Genomic DNA, 16006 nt, shown 5'->3' on the forward strand with positions numbered 1-16006 from the left:
TAATGTAGTGTAATGTAGTGTAGTGTAATGTAGTGTAGTGTAGTGTAATGTAGTGTAGTGTAATGTAATGTAGTGTAATGTAGTGTAGTGCAATGTAGTGTAGTGTAATGTAGTTTAGTGTAATGTAGTGTAATATAATGTAGTGTAGTGTAGTGTAATATAATGTAGTGTAGTGTAGTGTAATGTAGTGTAGTGTAATGTAGTGTAGTGTAGTGTAGTGTAGTGTAATGTAGTGTAGTGTAATGTAATGTAATGTAGTGTAGTGTAATGTAGTGTAGTGTAGTGTAATGTAGTGTAATGTAATGTAGTGTAATGTAGTGTAATGTAATGAAATGTAATGTAATGTAATGTAATGTAGTGTAATGTAGTGTAGTGTAGTGTAGTGTAGTGTAGTGTAATGTAGTGTAGTGTAGTGTAGTGTAATGTAGTGTAGTGTAATGTAGTGTAGTGTAGTGTAGTGTAATGTAGTGTAATGTAGTGTAATATAATGTAGTGTAATATAATGTAGTGTAATGTAGTGTAGTGTAGTGTAATGTAGTGTAGTGTAGTGTAATGTAGTGTAATGTAGTGTAGTGTAGTGTAATGTAATGTAGTGTAATATAATGTAGTGTAATATAATGTAGTGTAGTGTAGTGTAGTGTAGTGTAATGTAGTGTAGTGTAATGTAGTGTAATGTAGTGTAGTGTAGTGTAATGTAGTGTAATGTAGTGTAGTGTAGTGTAATGTAATGTAGTGTAATATAATGTAGTGTAATATAATGTAGTGTAGTGTAATGTAGTGTAATATAATGTAGTGTAATATAATGTAGTGTAATGTAGTGTAGTGTAATGTAATGTAGTGTAGTGTAATATAATGTAGTGTAATGTAGTGTAGTGTAGTGTAATGTAGTGTAGTGTAGTGTAGTGTAATGTAGTGTAATGTAGTGTAGTGTAATGTAGTGTAGTGTAGTGTAATGTAATGTAGTGTAATATAATGTAGTGTAATGTAGTGTAGTGTAGTGTAATGTAGTGTAATGTATTGTAGTGTAGTGTAGTGTAATGTAGTGTAATGTATTGTAGTGTAGTGTAGTGTAATGTAGTGTAGTGTAATGTAGTGTAGTGTAGTGTAATGTAATGTAGTGTAATATAATGTAGTGTAATATAATGTAGTGTAGTGTAGTGTAGTGTAATGTAGTGTAATATAATGTAGTGTAATATAATGTAGTGTAGTGTAATGTAGTGTAATGTAGTGTAATGTAATGTAGTGTAATATAATGTAGTGTAATGTAGTGTAGTGTAATGTAATGTAGTGTAGTGTAATGTAGTGTAGTGTAGTGTAGTGTAATGTAATGTAGTGTAGTGTAGTGTAATGTAGTGTAGTGTAATATAATGTAGTGTAATGTAGTGTAGTGTAATGTAGTGTAGTGTAGTGTAGTGTAGTGTAGTGTAGTGTAGTGTAGTGTAATGTAGTGTAGTGTAGTGTAATGTATTGTAGTGTAGTGTAGTGTAATGTATTGTAGTGTAGTGTAGTGTAGTGTAGTGTAATGTAGTGTAATGTATTGTAGTGTAGTGTAGTGTAATGTATTGTAGTGTAGTGTAGTGTAGTGTAGTGTAGTGTAATGTAGTGTAGTGTAATGTAGTGTAATGTAGTGTAGTGTAGTGTAGTGTAGTGTAATGTAGTGTAGTGTAGTGTAGTGTAGTGTAGTGTAATGTAGTGTAGTGTAATGTAGTGTAGTGTAGTGTAGTGTAGTGTAATGTATTGTAGTGTAGTGTAGTGTAATGTATTGTAGTGTAGTGTAATGTATTGTAGTGTAGTGTAGTGTAATGTAGTGTAGTGTAATGTAGTGTAGTGTAGTGTAATGTATTGTAGTGTAGTGTAGTGTAATGTATTGTAGTGTAGTGTAGTGTAGTGTAGTGTAGTGTAATGTAGTGTAGTGTAGTGTAGTGTAATGTAGTGTAGTGTAATGTAGTGTAGTGTAGTGTAGTGTAGTGTAGTGTAGTGTAATGTAGTGTAATGTAGTGTAATATAATGTAGTGTAATATAATGTAGTGTAATGTAGTGTAGTGTAGTGTAATGTAGTGTAGTGTAGTGTAATGTAGTGTAATGTAGTGTAGTGTAGTGTAATGTAATGTAGTGTAATATAATGTAGTGTAATATAATGTAGTGTAGTGTAGTGTAGTGTAGTGTAATGTAGTGTAGTGTAGTGTAATGTAGTGTAATGTAGTGTAGTGTAGTGTAGTGTAGTGTAGTGTAATGTAGTGTAATGTAGTGTAGTGTAGTGTAATGTAGTGTAATGTAGTGTAGTGTAGTGTAATGTAATATAGTGTAATATAATGTAGTGTAATATAATGTAGTGTAGTGTAATGTAGTGTAATATAATGTAGTGTAATATAATGTAGTGTAATGTAGTGTAGTGTAGTGTAATGTAGTGTAGTGTAGTGTAGTGTAATGTAGTGTAATGTAGTGTAGTGTAATGTAGTGTAGTGTAGTGTAATGTAATGTAGTGTAATATAATGTAGTGTAATGTAGTGTAGTGTAGTGTAATGTAGTGTAATGTATTGTAGTGTAGTGTAGTGTAATGTAGTGTAATGTAGTGTAGTGTAATGTAGTGTAGTGTAGTGTAATGTAGTGTAGTGTAATGTAGTGTAATGTAGTGTAGTGTAGTGTAATGTAGTGTAGTGTAATGCAGTGTAGTGTAGTGTAATGTAGTGTAATGTAGTGTAGTGTAATGTAGTGTAATGTAGTGTATTCTAGTGTAATGTAGTGTAATGTAGTGTAATATAATGTAGTGTAGTGTAATGTAATGTAGTGTAATGTAGTGTAATATAATGTAGTGTAATGTAGTGTAATGTAGTGTAGTGTAATGTAATGTAGTGTAATGTAGTGTAGTGTAATGTAGTGTAATGTAGTGTAATATAATGTAGTGTAGTGTAATGTAATGTAGTGTAATGTAGTGTAATATAATGTAGTGTAATGTAGTGTAATGTAGTGTAGTGTAATGTAATGTAATGTAGTGTAATGTAATGTAGTGTAATGTAGTGTAGTGTAATGTAATGTAGTGTAATGTAGTGTAGTGTAATGTAATGTAGTGTAATGTAATGTAGTGTAGTGTAGTGTAATATAATGTAGTGTAATGTAATGTAGTGTAATGTAGTGTAGTGTAGTGTAGTGTAGTGTAATATAATGTAGTGTAATGTAGTGTAATGTAGTGTAATGTAGTGTAATATAATGTAGTGTAATGTAATGTAGTGTAATGTAGTGTAGTGTAGTGTAATGTAGTGTAATGTAGTGTAATATAATGTAGTGTAATGTAGTGTAATGTAGTGTAATGTAATGTAGTGTAGTGTAATGTAATGTAGTGTAGTGTAATGTAATGTAGTGTAATGTAGTGTAGTGTAATGTAGTGTAATATAATGTAGTGTAATGTAATGTAGTGTAGTGTAGTGTAGTGTAGTGTAATATAATGTAGTGTAATGTAATGTAGTGCAATGTAGTGTAGTGTAATGTAGTGTAATGTAGTGTAATATAATGTAGTGTAATGTAGTGTAATGTAGTGTAATGTAGTGTAGTGTAGTGTAATGTAATGTAGTGTAGTGTAGTGTAATATAATGTAGTGTAATGTAATGTAGTGTAGTGTAGTGTAATGTAGTGTAATGTAGTGTAATATAATGTAGTGTAATGTAGTGTAATGTAGTGTAATATAATGTAGTGTAATGTAATGTAGTGTAATGTAATGTAGTGTAGTGTAGTGTAATGTAGTGTAATGTAGTGTAATATAATGTAGTGTAATGTAGTGTAGTGTAATGTAATGTAGTGTAGTGTAATGTAGTGTAGTGTAATGTAGTGTAATATAATGTAGTGTAATGTAGTGTAGTGTAATGTAGTGTAATGTAGTGTAATATAATGTAGTGTAATGTAATGTAGTGTAGTGTAGTGTAGTGTAGTGTAGTGTAATGTAATGTAGTGTAGTGTAGTGTAATGTAGTGTAATGTAGTGTAATGTAGTGTAATATAATGTAGTGTAATGTAGTGTAGTGTAGTGTAGTGTAGTGTAATGTAGTGTAATATAATGTAGTGTAATGTAGTGTAGTGTAGTGTAATGTAGTGTAATGTAGTGTAATATAATGTAGTGTAATGTAATGTAGTGTAGTGTAATGTAGTGTAGTGTAATGTAGTGTAATATAATGTAGTGTAGTGTAGTGTAATGTAGTGTAATATAATGTAGTGTAATGTAATGTAATGTAGTGTAATATAATGTAGTGTAATGTAATGTAGTGTAATGTAGTGTAATATAATGTAGTGTAATGTAATGTAGTGTAATATAATGTAGTGTAATGTAGTGTAGTGTAATGTAATGTAGTGTAGTGTAGTGTAATGTAGTGTAATGTAGTGTAATATAATGTAGTGTAGTGTAGTGTAGTGTAATGTAATGTAGTGTAGTGTAGTGTAATGTAATGTAGTGTAATGTAATGTAGTGTAGTGTAGTGTAATGTAGTGTAATGTAGTGTAATATAATGTAGTGTAATGTAGTGTAATGTAATGTAGTGTAGTGTAGTGTAGTGTAATGTAATGTAGTGTAATGTAATGTAGTGTAGTGTAGTGTAATGTAGTGTAATGTAGTGTAATATAATGTAGTGTAATGTAGTGTAGTGTAGTGTAATGTAGTGTAATGTAGTGTAATATAATGTAGTGTAATGTAATGTAGTGTAATGTAGTGTAGTGTAGTGTAGTGTAATGTAATGTAGTGTAGTGTAATGTAGTGTAATGTAATGTAGTGTAGTGTAATGTAATGTAGTGTAGTGTAGTGTAGTGTAGTGTAATGTAATGTAGTGTAGTGTAGTGTAGTGTAGTGTAGTGTAGTGTAATGTAGTGTAATGTAGTGTAATATAATGTAGTGTAATGTAGTGTAGTGTAATGTAATGTAGTGTAGTGTAATGTAATGTAATGTAGTGTAGTGTAATGTAGTGTAATGTAATGTAGTTGTAGTGTAATGTAATGTAATGTAGTGTAGTGTAATGTAGTGTAATGTAATGTAGTTTAGTGTAATGTAATGTAGTGTAGTGTAGTGTAGTGTAATGTAATGTAGTGTAGTGTAGTGTAGTGTAGTGTAGTGTAATGTAGTGTAATGTAGTGTAATATAATGTAGTGTAATGTAGTGTAGTGTAATGTAATGTAGTGTAGTGTAGTGTAGTGTAATGTAATGTAGTGTAATGTAATGTAGTGTAATGTAGTGTAGTGTAATGTAGTGTAATGTAGTGTAATATAATGTAGTGTAATGTAGTGTAGTGTAATGTAATGTAGTGTAGTGTAGTGTAGTGTAGTGTAATGTAATGTAGTGTAATGTAATGTAGTGTAGTGTAGTGTAGTGTAATGTAGTGTAATGTAGTGTAATATAATGTAGTGTAATGTAGTGTAGTGTAATGTAATGTAGTGTAGTGTAGTGTAGTGTAGTGTAGTGTAATGTAATGTAGTGTAATGTATGTAGTGTAGTGTAGTGTAGTGTAATGTAGTGTAATGTAGTGTAATGTAATGTAGTGTAATGTAATGTAGTGTAATGTAGTGTACTGTAGTGTAGTGTAGTGTAGTGTAGTGTAGTGTAATGTAATGTAGTGTAGTGTAATGTAGTGTAATGTAGTGTAATATAATGTAGTGTAATGTAGTGTAGTGTAATGTAATGTAGTGTAGTGTAGTGTAGTGTAATGTAGTGTAATATAATGTAGTGTAATGTAATGTAGTGTAATGTAATGTAGTGTAGTGTAGTGTAATGTAGTGTAATATAATGTAGTGTAATGTAGTGTAGTGTAATGTAATGTAGTGTAGTGTAATGTAGTGTAGTGTAATGTAGTGTAATATAATGTAGTGTAATGTAGTGTAGTGTAGTGTAATGTAGTGTAATGTAGTGTAATATAATGTAGTGTAATGTAATGTAGTGTAGTGTAATGTAGTGTAGTGTAATGTAGTGTAATAATGTAGTGTAATGTAGTGTAGTGTAGTGTAATGTAGTGTAATGTAGTGTAATATAATGTAGTGTAATGTATGTAGTGTAATGTAGTGTAATATAATGTAGTGTAATGTAATGTAGTGTAATATAATGTAGTGTAATGTAGTGTAGTGTAATGTAGTGTAATGTAGTGTAATATAATGTAGTGTAATGTAGTGTAGTGTAATGTAATGTAGTGTAATGTAGTGTAATATAATGTAGTGTAATGTAGTGTAGTGTAGTGTAGTGTAGTGTAGTGTAATGTAGTGTATTCTAGTGTAATGTAGTGTAATGTAGTGTATTCTAGTGTAATGTAGTGTAATGTAGTGTAATATAATGTAGTGTAGTGTAATGTAATGTAGTGTAATGTAGTGTAATATAATGTAGTGTAATGTAGTGTAATGTAGTGTAATGTAGTGTAGTGTAATGTAATGTAGTGTAATGTAGTGTAGTGTAATGTAGTGTAATGTAGTGTAGTGTAATGTAATGTAGGGTAATGTAGTGTAATGTAGTGTAGTGTAGTGTAATGTAATGTAGTGTAATGCAGTGTAGTGTAATGTAGTGTAATGTAGTGTATTCTAGTGTAATGTAGTGTAATGTAGTGTAATATAATGTAGTGTAGTGTAATGTAATGTAGTGTAATGTAGTGTAATATAATGTAGTGTAATGTAGTGTAATTTAGTGTAATGTAATGTAATGTAGTGTAATGTAGTGTAGTGTAATGTAGTGTAATGTAGTGTAATATAATGTAGTGTAGTGTAATGTAATGTAGTGTAATGTAGTGTAATATAATGTAGTGTAGTGTAATGTAATGTAGTGTAATGTAGTGTAATATAATGTAGTGTAATGTAGTGTAATGTAGTGTAATGTAATGTAATGTAGTGTAATGTAGTGTAGTGTAATGTAGTGTAATGTAGTGTAATATAATGTAGTGTAGTGTAATGTAATGTAGTGTAATGTAGTGTAATATAATGTAGTGTAATGTAGTGTAATGTAGTGTAGTGTAATGTAATGTAATGTAGTGTAATGTAGTGTAGTGTAATGTAATGTAGTGTAATGTAATGTAGTGTAATGTAGTGTAGTGTAGTGTAATGTAGTGTAATGTAGTGTAATATAATGTAGTGTAATGTAGTGTAATGTAGTGTAATGTAGTGTAATATAATGTAGTGTAATGTAATGTAGTGTAGTGTAATGTAATGTAGTGTAGTGTAATGTAGTGTAGTGTAATGTAGTGTAATATAATGTAGTGTAATGTAATGTAGTGTAGTGTAGTGTAGTGTAGTGTAATATAATGTAGTGTAATGTAATGTAGTGTAATGTAGTGTAGTGTAATGTAGTGTAATGTAGTGTAATATAATGTAGTGTAATGTAGTGTAATGTAGTGTAATGTAGTGTAGTGTAGTGTAATGTAATGTAGTGTAGTGTAATATAATGTAGTGTAATGTAATGTAGTGTAATGTAGTGTAGTGTAGTGTAATGTAGTGTAATGTAGTGTAATATAATGTAGTGTAATGTAGTGTAATGTAGTGTAATATAATGTAGTGTAATGTAATGTAGTCTAATGTAATGTAGTGTAGTGTAGTGTAATGTAGTGTAATGTAGTGTAACATAATGTAGTGTAATGTAGTGTAGTGTAATGTAATGTAGTGTAGTGTAATGTAGTGTAGTGTAATGTAGTGTAATATAATGTAGTGTAATGTAGTGTAGTGTAATGTAGTGTAATGTAGTGTAATATAATGTAGTGTAATGTAATGTAGTGTAGTGTAGTGTAGTGTAGTGTAGTGTAGTGTAATGTAATGTAGTGTAGTGTAGTGTAATGTAGTGTAATGTAGTGTAATATAATGTAGTGTAATGTAGTGTAGTGTAATGTAATGTAGTGTAGTGTAGTGTAATGTAGTGTAATGTAGTGTAATATAATGTAGTGTAATGTAATGTAGTGTAATGTAATGTAGTGTAGTGTAGTGTAGTGTAATGTAGTGTAATGTAGTGTAATATAATGTAGTGTAATGTAGTGTAGTGTAATGTAATGTAGTGTAGTGTAATGTAGTGTAGTGTAATGTAGTGTAATATAATGTAGTGTAATGTAGTGTAGTGTAGTGTAATGTAGTGTAATGTAGTGTAATATAATGTAGTGTAATGTAATGTAGTGTAGTGTAATGTAGTGTAGTGTAATGTAGTGTAATATAATGTAGTGTAATGTAGTGTAGTGTAGTGTAATGTAGTGTAATGTAGTGTAATATAATGTAGTGTAATGTAATGTAATGTAGTGTAATATAATGTAGTGTAATGTAATGTAGTGTAATGTAGTGTAATATAATGTAGTGTAATGTAGTGTAGTGTAATGTAATGTAGTGTAGTGTAGTGTAATGTAGTGTAATATAATGTAGTGTAATGTAATGTAATTAATGTAATGTAGTGTAGTGTAGTGTAATGTAATGTAGTGTAATGTAGTGTAATATAATGTAGTGTAATGTAGTGTAGTGTAATGTAATGTAGTGTAGTGTAGTGTAGTGTAGTGTAGTGTCATGTAATGTAGTGTAATGTAATGTAGTGTAGTGTAGTGTAGTGTAATGTAATGTAATGTAGTGTAATATAATGTAGTGTAATGTAGTGTAATGTAATGTAGTGTAGTGTAGTGTAGTGTAGTGTAATGTAATGTAGTGTAATGTAATGTAGTGTAGTGTAGTGTAATGTAGTGTAATGTAGTGTAATATAATGTAGTGTAATGTAGTGTAGTGTAGTGTAATGTAGTGTAATGTAGTGTAATATAATGTAGTGTAATGTAGTGTAATATAATGTAGTGTAATGTAATGTAGTGTAATGTAGTGTAGTGTAGTGTAGTGTAGTGTAGTGTAGTGTAGTGTAATGTAGTGTAGTGTAATGTAGTGTAATATAATGGAGTGTAATGTAGTGTAGTGTAATGTAATGTAGTGTAATGTAATGTAGTGTAGTGTAATGTAATGTAGTGTAGTGTAGTGTAATGTAATGTAGTGTAGTGTAGTGTAGTGTAATGTAGTGTAATGTAGTGTAATATAATGTAGTGTAATGTAGTGTAGTGTAATGTAATGTAGTGTAGTGTAGTGTAGTGTAGTGTAATGTAATGTAATGTAGTGTAGTGTAGTGTAGTGTAGTGTAATGTAATGTAGTGTAATGTAATGTAGTGTAGTGTAGTGTAATGTAGTGTAATGTAGTGTAATATAATGTAGTGTAATGTAGTGTAGTGTAATGTAATGTAGTGTAGTGTAGTGTAGTGTAGTGTAGTGTAATGTAATGTAGTGTAATGTAATGTAGTGTAGTGTAGTGTAATGTAGTGTAATGTAGTGTAATATAATGTAGTGTAATGTAGTGTAGTGTAATGTAATGTAATGTGGTGTAGTGTAGTGTAATGTAGTGTAATGTAGTGTAATATAATGTAGTGTAATGTAGTGTAGTGTAATGTAATGTAGTGTAGTGTAGTGTAGTGTAGTGTAATGTAATGTAGTGTAATGTAATGTAGTGTAGTGTAGTGTAGTGTAATGTAGTGTAATGTAGTGTAATATAATGTAGTGTAATGTAGTGTAGTGTAGTGTAATGTAGTGTAGTGTAGTGTAGTGTAATGTAGTGTAATATAATGTAGTGTAATGTAATGTAGTGTAATGTAGTGTAGTGTAGTGTAGTGTAGTGTAGTGTAATGTAATGTAGTGTAGTGTAGTGTAGTGTAATGTAATGTAGTGTAATGTAATGTAGTGTAGTGTAGTGTAGTGTAATGTAGTGTAATGTAGTGTAATATAATGTAGTGTAATGTAGTGTAGTGTAGTGTAATGTAGTGTAATGTAGTGTAATATAATGTAGTGTAATGTAATGTAGTGTAATGTAGTGTAGTGTAGTGTAGTGTAGTGTAGTGTAATGTAATGTAGTGTAATGTAATGTAGTGTAATGTAGTGTAATATAATGGAGTGTAATGTAGTGTAGTGTAATGTAATGTAGTGTAGTGTAGTGTAGTGTAGTGTAGTGTAATGTAATGTAGTGTAGTGTAGTGTAGTGTAGTGTAGTGTAATGTAATGTAGTGTAGTGTAGTGTAGTGTAATGTAGTGTAATGTAGTGTAATATAATGTAGTGTAATGTAGTGTAGTGTAATGTAATGTAGTGTAGTGTAGTGTAGTGTAGTGTAATGTAATGTAGTGTAATGTAATGTAGTGTAGTGTAGTGTAGTGTAGTGTAATGTAATGTAGTGTAATGTAATGTAGTGTAGTGTAGTGTAGTGTAGTGTAATGTAATGTAGTGTAATGTAATGTAGTGTAGTGTAGTGTAGTGTAGTGTAATGTAATGTAGTGTAGTGTAGTGTAATGTAATGTAGTGTAGTGTAGTGTAGTGTAGTGTAGTGTAGTGTAATGTAGTGTAATGTAGTGTAATATAATGTAGTGTAATGTAGTGTAGTGTAGTGTAATGTAGTGTAATGTAGTGTAATATAATGTAGTGTAATGTAATGTAGTGTAATGTAGTGTAGTGTAGTGTAGTGTAGTGTAGTGTAATGTAATGTAGTGTAATGTAATGTAGTGTAATGTAGTGTAATATAATGGAGTGTAATGTAGTGTAGTGTAATGTAATGTAGTGTAGTGTAGTGTAGTGTAGTGTAATGTAATGTAGTGTAGTGTAGTGTAGTGTAGTGTAGTGTAATGTAATGTAGTGTAGTGTAGTGTAGTGTAGTGTAATGTAGTGTAATGTAGTGTAATATAATGTAGTGTAATGTAGTGTAGTGTAATGTAATGTAGTGTAGTGTAGTGTAGTGTAGTGTAATGTAATGTAGTGTAATGTAATGTAGTGTAGTGTAGTGTAATGTAATGTAGTGTAGTGTAGTGTAGTGTAGTGTAGTGTAGTGTAATGTAATGTAGTGTAGTGTAGTGTAGTGTAGTGTAATGTAGTGTAATGTAGTGTAATATAATGTAGTGTAATGTAGTGTAGTGTAATGTAATGTAGTGTAGTGTAGTGTAGTGTAATGTAATGTAGTGTAATGTAATGTAGTGTAGTGTAGTGTAGTGTAATGTAGTGTAATGTAGTGTAATATAATGTAGTGTAATGTAGTGTAGTGTAATGTAATGTAGTGTAGTGTAGTGTAGTGTAATGTAATGTAGTGTAATGTAATGTAGTGTAGTGTAGTGTAGTGTAATGTAGTGTAATGTAGTGTAATATAATGTAGTGTAATGTAGTGTAGTGTAATGTAATGTAGTGTAGTGTAGTGTAGTGTAGTGTAGTGTAATGTAATGTAATGTAGTGTAGTGTAGTGTAATGTAGTGTAATGTAGTGTAGTGTAGTGTAATGTAGTGTAATATAATGTAGTGTAATGTAGTGTAGTGTAATGTAATGTAGTGTAGTGTAGTGTAGTGTAGTGTAATGTAATGTAGTGTAATGTAATGTAGTGTAGTGTAGTGTAGTGTAATGTAATGTAATGTAGTGTAGTGTAGTGTAGTGTAATGTAGTGTAATGTAGTGTAATATAATGTAGTGTAATGTAGTGTAATGTAGTGTAATGTAATGTAGTGTAGTGTAGTGTAGTGTAGTGTAATGTAATGTAGTGTAATGTAGTGTAATGTAGTGTAGTGTAGTGTAATGTAATGTAGTGTAGTGTAGTGTAATGTAATGTAGTGTAATGTAGTGTAATGTAGTGTAGTGTAGTGTAATGTAATGTAGTGTAGTGTAGTGTAGTGTAGTGTAATGTAATGTAGTGTAATGTAATGTAGTGTAGTGTAGTGTAGTGTAATGTAATGTAGTGTAATGTAATGTAGTGTAGTGTAGTGTAGTGTAATGTAATGTAATGTAGTGTAGTGTAGTGTAGTGTAATGTAGTGTAATGTAGTGTAATATAATGTAGTGTAATGTAGTGTAATGTAGTGTAATGTAATGTAGTGTAGTGTAGTGTAGTGTAGTGTAATGTAATGTAGTGTAATGTAGTGTAATGTAGTGTAGTGTAGTGTAATGTAATGTAGTGTAGTGTAGTGTAATGTAATGTAGTGTAATGTAGTGTAATGTAGTGTAGTGTAGTGTAATGTAATGTAGTGTAGTGTAGTGTAGTGTAGTGTAATGTAATGTAGTGTAATGTAATGTAGTGTAGTGTAGTGTAATGTAGTGTAGTGTAGTGTAGTGTAGTGTAATGTAATGTAGTGTAATGTAATGTAGTGTAGTGTAGTGTAGTGTAATGTAGTGTAATATAATGTAGTGTAATGTAGTGTAGTGTAATGTAGTGTAATGTAGTGTAATATAATGTAGTGTAATGTAATGTAGTGTAATGTAGTGTAGTGTAGTGTAGTGTAGTGTAGTGTAATGTAATGTAGTGTAGTGTAATGTAGTGTAATATAATGGAGTGTAATGTAGTGTAGTGTAGTGTAGTGTAATGTAATGTAGTGTAGTGTAATGTAGTGTAATGTAGTGTAATATAATGTAGTGTAATGTAGTGTAGTGTAATGTAATGTAGTGTAGTGTAGTGTAGTGTAATGTAATGTAGTGTAATATAATGTAGTGTAGTGTAATGTAGTGTAGTGTAATGTAATGTAGTGTAGTGTAATGTAGTGTAATGTAGTGTAGTGTAATGTAGTGTAATATAATGTAGTGTAATATAATGTAGTGTAGTGTAGTGTAATGTTGTGTAATGTAGTGTAGTGTAATGTAGTGTAATATAATGTAGTGTAGTGTAATGTAGTGTAGTGTAATGTAATGTAGTGTAATATAATGTAGTGTAATGTAGTGTAGTGTAATGTAATGTAGTGTAGTGTAGTGTAGTGTAGTGTAATGTAATGTAGTGTAATATAATGTAGTGTAGTGTAATGTAGTGTAGTGTAATGTAATGTAGTGTAGTGTAATGTAGTGTAATGTAGTGTAGTGTAATGTAGTGTAATATAATGTAGTGTAATATAATGTAGTGTAGTGTAGTGTAATGTTGTGTAATGTAGTGTAGTGTAATGTAGTGTAATATAATGTAGTGTAATATAATGTAGTGTAGTGTAGTGTAATGTTGTGTAATGTAGTGTAGTGTAATGTAGTGTAATATAATGTAGTGTAATATAATGTAGTGTAGTGTAGTGTAATGTTGTGTAATGTAGTGTAGTGTAATGTAATGTAGTGTAATATAATGTAGTGTAGTGTAGTGTAATGTTGTGTAATGTAGTGTAATGTAGTGTAATGTAGTGTAATATAATGTAGTGTAATGTAGTGTAATGTTGTGTAATGTAGTGTAATGTTGTGTAATGTAATGTAGTGTAATGTAGTGTAATATAATGTAGTGTAATGTAGTGTAATGTAGTGTAATATAATGTAGTGTAATGTAATGTAGTGTAATGTAGTGTAATATAATGTAGTGTAATGTAGTGTAATATAATGTAGTGTAATGTAATGTAGTGTAATGTAGTGTAATATAATGTAGTGTAGTGTAGTGTAATGTTGTGTAATGTAGTGTAATGTAGTGTAATGTAGTGTAATATAATGTAGTGTAATGTAATGTAGTGTAATGTAATGTAGTGTAATGTAGTGTAATGTAGTGTAATGTAGTGTAATATAATGTAGTGTAGTGTAGTGTAATGTTGTGTAATGTAGTGTAATGTAGTGTAATGTAGTGTAATATAATGTAGTGTAATGTAATGTAGTGTAATGTAATGTAGTGTAATGTAGTGTAATGTAGTGTAATATAATGTAGTGTAATGTAATGTAGTGTAATGTAATGTAGTGTAATGTAGTGTAATGTAGTGTAATATAATGTAGTGTAGTGTAGTGTAATGTTGTGTAATGTAGTGTAATATAATGTAGTGTAATGTAATGTAGTGTAATGTAATGTAGTGTAATGTAGTGTAATGTAGTGTAATATAATGTAGTGTAATGTAATGTAGTGTAATGTAATGTAGTGTAATGTAGTGTAATATAATGTAGTGTAGTGTAATGTAATGTAGTGTAATGTAGTGTAATATAATGTAGTGTAATGTAATGTAGTGTAATATAATGTAGTGTAATGTAATGTAGTGTAATGTAATGTAGTGTAATGTAGTGTAATGTAGTGTAATATAATGTAGTGTAATGTAATGTAGTGTAATGTAATGTAGTGTAATGTAGTGTAATATAATGTAGTGTAGTGTAATGTAATGTAGTGTAATGTAGTGTAATATAATGTAGTGTAATGTAATGTAGTGTAATATAATGTAGTGTAATGTAATGTAGTGTAATGTAATGTAGTGTAATGTAGTGTAATGTAGTGTAATATAATGTAGTGTAGTGTAGTGTAATGTTGTGTAATGTAGTGTAATGTAGTGTAATATAATGTAGTGTAATGTAGTGTAATGTTGTGTAATGTAGTGTAGTGTAGTGTAATGTAGTGTAATATAATGTAGTGTAATGTAATGTAGTGTAATGTAATGTAGTGTAATGTAGTGTAATATAATGTAGTGTAGTGTAGTGTAGTGTAATGTAGTGTAATATAATGTAGTGTAGTGTAATGTAGTGTAATGTAGTGTAATATAATGTAGTGTAATGTAATGTAGTGTAATGTAATGTAGTGTAATGTAGTGTAATGTAGTGTAATATAATGTAGTGTAGTGTAGTGTAATGTTGTGTAATGTAGTGTAATGTAGTGTAATATAATGTAGTGTAATGTAGTGTAATGTTGTGTAATGTAGTGTAGTGTAGTGTAATGTAGTGTAATATAATGTAGTGTAATGTAATGTAGTGTAATGTAATGTAGTGTAATGTAGTGTAATGTAGTGTAATATAATGTAGTGTAATGTAATGTAGTGTAATGTAATGTAGTGTAATGTAGTGTAATGTAGTGTAATATAATGTAGTGTAGTGTAGTGTAATGTAGTGTAATGTAGTGTAATGTAGTGTAATATAATGTAGTGTAGTGTAGTGTAATGTTGTGTAATGTAGTGTAATGTAGTGTAATATAATGTAGTGTAGTGTAGTGTAATGTTGTGTAATGTAGTGTAATGTAGTGTAATGTAGTGTAATGTAGTGTAATATAATGTAGTGTAGTGTAGTGTAATGTTGTGTAATGTAGTGTAATGTAGTGTAATGTAGTGTAGTGTAATGTAGTGTAATGTTGTGTAATGTAGTGTAATATAATGTAGTGTAATGTAATGTAGTGTAATGTAATGTAGTGTAATGTAGTGTAATGTTGTGTAATGTAGTGTAATATAATGTAGTGTAATGTAATGTAGTGTAATGTAATGTAATGTAGTGTAATGTAATGTAGTGTAATGTAGTGTAATATAATGTAGTGTAATGTAATGTAGTGTAATATAATGTAGTGTAGTGTAGTGTAATGTTGTGTAATGTAGTGTAATATAATGTAGTGTAATGTTGTGTAATGTAGTGTAGTGTAGTGTAATGTAGTGTAATGTAATGTAGTGTAATATAATGTAGTGTAGTGTAGTGTAATGTTGTGTAATGTAGTGTAATATAATGTAGTGTAATGTTGTGTAATGTAGTGTAGTGTAGTGTAATGTAGTGTAATGTAATGTAGTGTAATGTAGTGTAATGTAGTGTAATATAATGTAGTGTAGTGTAGTGTAATGTTGTGTAATGTAGTGTAATATAATGTAGTGTAATGTTGTGTAATGTAGTGTAGTGTAGTGTAATGTAGTGTAATATAGTGTAGTGTAATGTAATGTAGTGTAATATAATGTAGTGTAATGTAGTGTAATGTAGTGTAATGTAGTGTAGTGTAATGTAGTGTAGTGTAATGTAATGTAGTGTAATATAATGTAGTGTAATGTAGTGTAATGTAGTGTAATGTAGTGTAGTGTAATGTAGTGTAATATAATGTAGTGTAATGTAGTGTAGTGTAATGTAATGTAGTGTAATATAATGTAGTGTAATGTAGTGTAATGTAGTGTAGTGTAATGTAGTGTAATATAATGTAGTGTAATGTAGTGTAGTGTAATGTAGTGTAATGTAGTGTAGTGTAATGTAGTGTAATATAATGTAGTGTAATGTAGTGTAGTGTAATGTAGTGTAATATAATGTAGTGTAATGTAGTGTAGTGTAGTGTAATGTAGTGTAATGTAGTGTAGTGTAATGTAATGTAGTGTAATG

The 16006-nt window shown here is 29.6% G+C and overlaps 1 protein-coding gene across 2 annotated transcripts in view; it reads right to left on the reverse strand.

Moving 5' to 3' along the window:
• Positions 1-16006, reverse strand: part of creb5a (cAMP responsive element binding protein 5a) — a 41698-nt gene that overhangs the window by 17893 nt on the left and 7799 nt on the right. The gene's annotated exons all lie outside the window — the stretch shown is intronic.

This window comes from Silurus aristotelis (genome assembly GCF_946808225.1).
Source record: "Silurus aristotelis genome assembly, chromosome: 21".
In the NCBI taxonomy this organism is placed as follows: domain Eukaryota; kingdom Metazoa; phylum Chordata; class Actinopteri; order Siluriformes; family Siluridae; genus Silurus; species Silurus aristotelis.